This window comes from Miscanthus floridulus, unplaced genomic scaffold (genome assembly GCF_019320115.1).
Source record: "Miscanthus floridulus cultivar M001 unplaced genomic scaffold, ASM1932011v1 fs_373_4_5, whole genome shotgun sequence".
NCBI classification, from domain to species: Eukaryota; Viridiplantae; Streptophyta; class Magnoliopsida; order Poales; family Poaceae; genus Miscanthus; species Miscanthus floridulus.
This window is the reverse complement of record NW_027096668.1, coordinates 44,915-52,786: the sequence shown is the minus strand read 5'-3', so window position 1 is coordinate 52,786 and position 7,872 is coordinate 44,915. Positions and strand designations below refer to the sequence as shown.

General features: G+C 46.1%; 1 pseudogene; it reads left to right on the top strand.

Moving 5' to 3' along the window:
- Positions 1-4,737: 4,737 nt before the first annotated feature.
- LOC136531565 (uncharacterized) lies at positions 4,738-7,499 on the top strand (annotated as a pseudogene).
- Positions 7,500-7,872: the final 373 nt, after the last annotated feature.

The window sequence follows — 7,872 nt, the reverse complement described above, 5'->3', positions numbered from 1 at the left end:
GAAATACTACACTGAGAAACTTCCTAGCGTTTATAATCCACCCCCTCGTTACAATGCTGGTGAAAATGAATCGAACCTCAGCCTTTTCCAAGGGCAACTCGGAAGCGCAAGTGCATCGACCACTAAGCAATTGAAAAATGAAGAGTGGCGCAGTATCATGCTATATGTGTTGACCAACCTTGTCGAGGTGCAGCCGTTCATTGGGTAAGTTCTGAATGAACTTGTTTTATTTCGCCGTATGTCCTTGTTTCTTCGTCCAACCCCCTTGTTTCTCGTTGGTACAAGGAATTTCTTCGTCAATCCTGGCATGGATCAAGGCAACCTACCCCGCAAGAAAATGATACCCTTCTTTCACAGGGTGCGGGACCAGGGAGCCCCGATTTCATTTATTGGTTCAAACAGAAAGCCCAAACTGATGCGCCTATAAGTGACGAGCTGAGACAGGTTGCAAACGGCTGTGCCGTTAGGGTCAAGTCATTTACCGGTTATGACATGAGTGGATATCGTTTTCATACAGCAAGCTACGAGCAGAGTCGGCCCAATCGAAAACCACAAACAACGAAGTTGTTACGCTCGGCACTGATGGACTCGACTATTTTGGAAGAATTGAAGAAATCTACGAACTATCATTCTATGGTTCTAAACCTCTTACTCCTGTCATATTCAAATGCCACTGGTTTCATCCTGGAGTAACGAGACAGACCCTTAAGCTTGGGCTAGTCGAGATTCGACAGGATTCCATCTATCCAGGAAAAGATGTCTACATTGTGGCTCAACAGGCCGTCCAGGTTTATTATACGTCATACGCGTGCAAAGACGCCGAGCATCTTAAGGGTTAGTCTATTGTGCACAAGGTATCGCCACACGGTAAACTACCTGTCCCAAACGATGAAGATTACAACTTCAACCTAAAGACATATGATGGAGAGTTCTATCAAGAAGAGGGCCTACAAGGGAGGTTTGACATAGACTTAACCAAAGAGATAGGAATGGAAGTAGACAATGAAAGGGATAATGACGAGGACGCTGGAGACGAGGTGCAAAATCTGAAGGACATACAAATGCTTGAGCGATTACGTTTAGGCAATGACAATGAAGACAACATTCCTCCTTCGGATAGTGTTGATGAGTTGGACAATGTTGATAGTGATGACGAGACCTATGATCCAGATAATCTCAATCATGAAGATTATTTCTAATACATGTAATACTATGTTTTTTGTAATTATGTTTTGTTCATTTTTGCAAATATTTCTAATACATGTATTACTATGTTTTTTGTAATTATGTTTTGTTCATTTTTGCACCTATTTCTAATTACGTCTTGTTTTTCTTTTTTATTGCAGGTGATTGAACAAAGATGGCGGGCGACCATCATAGGTCCGTGAACTCGATTTACCAAAGACCACGCCGGCTGCAGGAGGAGGCGGAGGGGGCGGCGAAGGGATCGGACAGGAGGAGGAGGAGGACCGCCAGACACAGGAGGGGGTCGTCTCCTCCCACACCGCGTGAGGAGGAGCCGGAGGAGGAGGTGGCACCCGTGGACGAGTCGGACGATGAGCTAGTTCGGTAGACGGACAAGGAGGAGGGGCCGCACGAGGACGACGAGTTGGAGGCGGCAGGCACAGGTTCTGCTTCCTCCGACTCCTCTTCGAGTGTCTACTTGTGAGGTCCCGCGAGCCTCCCATAGGTTCTGCTTCCTCACCAACGCCCAGTGATTTGCCCCAAAGGGCAAAAATAAGTAACTTTATATGTTATCACCACTACTTCATATGATATGATGAAAAAAACTAATAATTTTTCTTAATCACTTGTGTAGGAACTAGGTGGTTGTGTCGAATGGTTGCGCACGGCTAGTCAACGGCATCCTGGGTCTTCTGTGCAGGCAACACTTCCCCGGCATTGTCACGTATGCATCGAAGACGGAGCCGGCCTACTCGTTTGACCACTACGCCATCGCCACCAATGCGGAGTACCCCAACAAGGCGGCGCGGGTGAAGGCAAAGTTTTGGATAAGTCTCCCTCACACAACATTGCTCAATATGTCGCATTCATTGGACTTTTCTTGGAATAATGAATGGATACATCGCTTTTATATGCAGACTTATTACAGATGCGAGGAGGGATTTGAGGCCAGGGCAGAGCAGGTGACTACCAAAGCGTGTAAAAACTCGTCACCGACATGCATCACGAGGTGCGCATCCAAGCCATCGTAACCTACTATGGGTCGAAGCTTGGAGAGAGGAAAACCAAGAAAGACGCAAGAGAGATGTAGCTGACCCGGGAGCAGTACCTTGAGGTAAATGAAGAACATCAATATTGATTCGTTTTGAGATTAAGTTGGTTTAATTTGATCTTCTTATATGTCCAATTCTTGATGACGTGTAGATGATTCCCTGGTGGTGCCAAGCGTATCCCGAGTGCTGGGCGATGATGGTGGAGAGGTGGTTCACGGAGGAGTACCTCAAGATGCACAGGGATGCCCGGGACCGTCGTTTGCAGATGCAAGGTCCAGCACACCATCAAGGCAGCCGCAGCCTCGCCAGATACAAACAAGCATGGGTACGCGAATTCATTTATCTATTGTGACGCTCAGTTCTACCTGATTTCTAATCATCGTGCTGTCTTTCTCGTAGTTGGCGTCACATAGTGGCCAGACTTGCTCGGACTTCTAGGCATGGTGTATGGCCCACAAGGGCAAGGCGACGTCCGACGTCTCCTTCAACCTGGAGGACCCACCTAAGGCATACATGAACCCGAGCGTCCACTCCCGCATCAGTGAATACACTGAGGTGGCGAGGTCGCTCCATGGGTCAGACCACGATCCGAGCACCCAGGGCTTCGATGGAGAGGCCGTCATGAGGGCGGGGCAAGGCAAGAAGCATGGGCGGTTCTGGCTTGGCGACGGCGTCATCGACACAGCCTCTACTCCCTCTCTCTCCCAGATCCGAGCACGGAGCACGAGCGAGAGCCCGGCCATTCGCACAGGGCCGACCGCTGCACAGCACCGGGTCGACGCACTCGAGGTTATTCATGTTTTACTCGTTATACATTGATCTTTACACACCTTAATTAGCTTTGCATTATTGAAACATTGGAGTAAAATATTGCAGGCCCGGCTAGAACAAGAAATGAGGCAACGTTAGGAGCTGGAGGCCGGGCACCAGAGGATGGTGGCCTAGCTGGAGGCCGAGCGGGCCGAGCGGGAGGCCTAGCGGGCCGAGCGGCAGGCCTAGGCGCAGAGGCTGACGGATATTACGGAGTTCCTACAAGGGCTTGGGCAACGTGTGGGCTTCTCTCTGCCAGCTGGGCTGTTGGTTCCACCTCCGCCTCCGCGTCCTGCAGCTGCAGCTACTCCTGTGAGTAAGAAAGTTTTTTTACTTTCGCTTGTGCTTTGCTTGTATGGCCTCTACCTTCCTAGATTAGCTATCCAAATAATCTTGTCTCACATGTAATCTTTTCTCCTTTGTGCAGTCTCCATCTGACGGTGGTTTGAATAATCCACCTCATGCACCTCCGAATGATGGACCTTCACCACAGTCGCAGTGGGCGAGATGAGTACACGTTGTATTTTTTTCATTTGTTGTTCACTTGGTGATGGACTTGTGATATACTTGTGATGCACTTGTGGACTTTGATGGACTTGTGGATTTATTTAGATGGACTTGAGCACTTATTATTATATATGTGATATATATTGTGATGGATGTGATATGTGCGGATGGATGTGTGGATGGATGAGATATATATGTGATGCATGAGATATATATGTGATGGATGAGATATATATATGTGATATATGTTTGTATGAATTTATTTGTCATGATGGAATGTAAAAAAAATTAAAAATTGTCGTTTTGGGTCACTTTGCCGAGTGTTGCACTCGGCAAAGGACCCCGTTGCCGAGTGTCATGGTCACAGCACTCGGCAAAGCTGGAAAAATGAGCGCTCGGAAAACTATTTTTCTAGCTTTGCCGAGTGCCATGACCATGGCACTCGGCAAAGAATTTTTAAAAAAATTCAAACTTTGCCGAGTGCCGGCCAGAGGGCACTCGGCAAAGAATTTTTTTTAAAAAAAAATCAAACTTTGCCGAGTGCCGGAAAGAGGGCACTCGGTAAAGATTTTTTTTAAAAAAACATTCAAACTTTGCCGAGCACCGGCCAGGGGGCACTCGGCAAAGATTTTTTTTTTTTAAAAATAAAAAATCTTTGCCGAGTGCCTGCAGGGTTGGCACTCGACAAAGCCACCGTCAACGGGGCCGGCGCCGTGACGGTCGCTTTTCTTTGCCGAGTGCCCGATAAAAGACACTCGGCAAAGAGGTCTTTACCGATCAATTTTTTGCCGTGTGTTCTTTGCCGAGTACCGCACTCGACAAAGGCTTTGCCGAGTGCAATTTAGCCTTGCCGAGTGCCTCAGCAAAGAACCTGAATCTAGCGGTGAATGGTTTACCATAGCGGAGTAGCAATTCGTATTGCAATTTGCATTGACCGATACTCTTTTGCAAGTCTTTCGAAATGAACGTAGTGGTTTCTTAGGTCTCCATAAATAAATATATATAGTCTGGCGCACCTTTGCCTGCCTATAGTTTACAACTCGTAGTAGGTACTCATGAGTTCAACAGAGAAAGTCACATAATAAGCGCAACTTGGGATATATATAGCCTAGGACGATGATGGTACCTCACCATACCCACCAAAGAGAGTGAAACCGAAAGAAAACGATCGAGGTAGCAGCAAATGATCCTCTCAAGCGCGGTGCAATGGTGGGAAGAGTGGAAGCTGCGCATCCTTGTCTTAGGCAGCCTCAACATCCAGTGCTACCTCGCGTTGTTCGCCAGTGCCCGTAGGAAACATATCCAGCCGTTGTTCAGATTTAGCATATGGCTGGCATACCTAGGTGGCGATGCTGTAGCATATACGCCCTCGCAACCCTCTTTAATCGCCAAAGAAAGTTACAGTGCACTTCTGTAAACGGCAACCATGACCTTGAGGTGTTATGGGCTCCTATCTTGCTCATGAACCTCGGTGGACAGAACAGCATATCTGCCTACGACATCGAGGAACAACGAACTATGGAGCCGTCATATTCTAACTGCTGTGGCTCAGGTGAGAAACAAAAAACAGACATAATTCATTAACTTTGTCATATTTTGCAAACATAAATGTTATACAACACACGTGTGTTTTAGTAAAAAAAAACACATGGATTTTTAGTCACCAGATCATTGCCTCGGTTATCTGCGTCCGTCAGATCTGCAAGTCAGTAAACGCAAACGCCAGATCGCGCGTGGTCGTGTCAGGTGGCTGGTCGCGTCCGTCAGAGAGAGAGAGGACGCGAACGCGAACGCGAATCGCTCTGTAATATGTCAGGTGTTAGGTGGCCCCATGACGCGACCCATGATGAACGGGCAGCAATGGAACCAATCGCTCTGTAATTTATCCTTCCATAGAAAAAATTTGTTTTTTGTGATATGTGATTTATGATCTGTGAATCTGTAATCTTGTGATTGTCTGAAGGTAGAAGAAGGCTAGAGGTAGAAGAAGGATGGAGGTTGTTGGATCTTAATCTTATGGTGCAAAAAAATTCATGTGTTGGAATTGTATAAGACACATGGTTATGCAGTAGACAAACTCGCTTTGCAAAATTACATCTTATAGGTATGCTACAATCTCTAGCTCTAATTCTTTTGATCAATGGAACTCCTTAGGTCACCGTGGCCATCTACGTGTTTTTGAAGTCATGGTCATCGTCTGCTGATAAGAGGTTAAGTTGCAGCAATTCTGCTTTTCATCATTGGTATCTTCAAATGCTTCAATAAGCCATCGGCTCTAAAGAGGGCTCGCGTAATAGTATAGCCCCTACTTTCCATCCTGCCCCAAGGACAAAAACTGAGAAAAGAGAAGTTGAGCTTGAAGAGTACATACAAGAAGCACATAGCTTTGTGCAACATAACAAAAATCCCCCAGCACTGGATTCTGATAGCCGGTCATCACACTTGAGGCGATTCGCTATGCCGGACAAATTATTTGTAGACTATGCATATGTCTATGGTGACCGTCTCACTACGTTGAAATCCTTTTGGTTGCTGGATGAGGAAACCACATACGACGCCCTTTGTATAGGGTTCTCTGAAACTTTTGATCTTATTTATAGCAAGATATTCCAAGGGAATGATAAAAACAGAACCACATCTCCCTTGGGCAATCTCTTTTCTATCCTTATAATGTTTCTTAATCTCCTATATTGCCGATCGTGCCCGTCGTCCTCTTCCACAGCAGCAACAAAAAGGCTTATAGGGGAAGCGACATCAAGGTTACATTCATATTATTGTACATCACATACTTTTTAGAGATTTTGTCCAATTTTTCAATGGCATGGATCGGCAATGAATGGTCAGACGGGGTTTCTCAGCATAGCCTTATAGGATGCTTAGCTTGTAACAGAAGGCACACAAGGCTAATGGGCATCGCAGAATTCTTTCAGTGCAAAGGTTTGTTTGACACATATTTTGGCTTCAAGCCTTGTCACTCGTCCAAAGACATTACAATGTTAGTTCGTGAACATGTTAAGGACGGATGGATGAGTCATATAATAGATATCGAGAGTTATTGGAGGTTCAGCGACAGCCGAGGCCAGTGGGCAGTTGAGCGCAACGGCTGTGAAGAAATCCTTCTGGGGAGTATAGATAAGCCCTTCGACGAAAGCATCATTCTCTGGCGTGTGGCCACGGATTTTTGCTTCCATAAGAAGGGCACATCTCATGATTTTCAATGGGCCAGGATGTGTAGACAAATCTCCAACTACATGATGCATCTATTGTTTGCTAATCCTGAGATGTTGTTGCCTGGCAGCAGAAGGAATTTATGATGAACTCGAGGCCATCCTCCAAGGTGATGATCTATCACTGCTGGACGAAAGAGGACTTACACTAAGGATAATTAACAAGGCAGAGTTACCAGAAGGTTTTCTTCGAGACTGATGGGTTCTTGCTCAAGAGTTGATGCAATTAGGTGATGAGAAGAAGATGTGGGAAGTAATCAAAGCCATGTGGATTGAGATGCTCTGTTTTTCTGCTGGTAGATGCAGGGGTTACCTGCATGCCAAGAGCCTGGGCTCCGGTGGGGAGTCCCTGTCCATCGTCTCGCTGCTGATGTCGCATGCAGTACTGGAGACATGCGGAGAGGCAACAGAGAGTGCAGCTTCGGCTTCCCAAAGAGGAGAGAGTGAATATTGCAAAACAAAGAATACAAGGAGCTGCAAAGAACCAAGCTACTGGTGGCTCGTCGACTCCCCAAGGCATGGTTCCTGTGAAGGAAGAAGAGATTGCTACCACTCCATTGGCTTCTGTCTTCTTTTTTTTTGGCAAACATGCACCGGGACGCAAGCTTTTAAAATAAATGGGCAACTAGAACAAGAACAAAATGTTGCTTCTACATCAGCTTCACGAGTTGAATGTGTTGCCCCTGCCCCTGCGATCAGGATTGTTGTCTCACCATAAGAGCAATGTGATGTCTTCGCTGTTTGTGTATTCCTCTTACACTCGCTGAATGCAGCGTGCATGTACCATTCCATGTCTGTTCATTTTGTTTCAGATCTCAATATAGTTGAGTTTGGAGTTTGGTTATTCGAAAGCTTCACCCTTTCTTCATTTGAGTCAGTTGTTAGTAATTGTTGTCTAAGTTTGTTCTTCAAAATATGAGATGAGGACTTTTAGGTGTCCCTTTGGATGTAACATAATAGATAATCAAACTGAAACTAATGTGTTGAGTTTATAACATTATACTTCAGCACGAGTCTCCTGTTCGCAGACCACTGTTGCTGCCACCACCAAGTCCAACCTGCTGCATCTGGATGCATCTCATTCTCAGGTC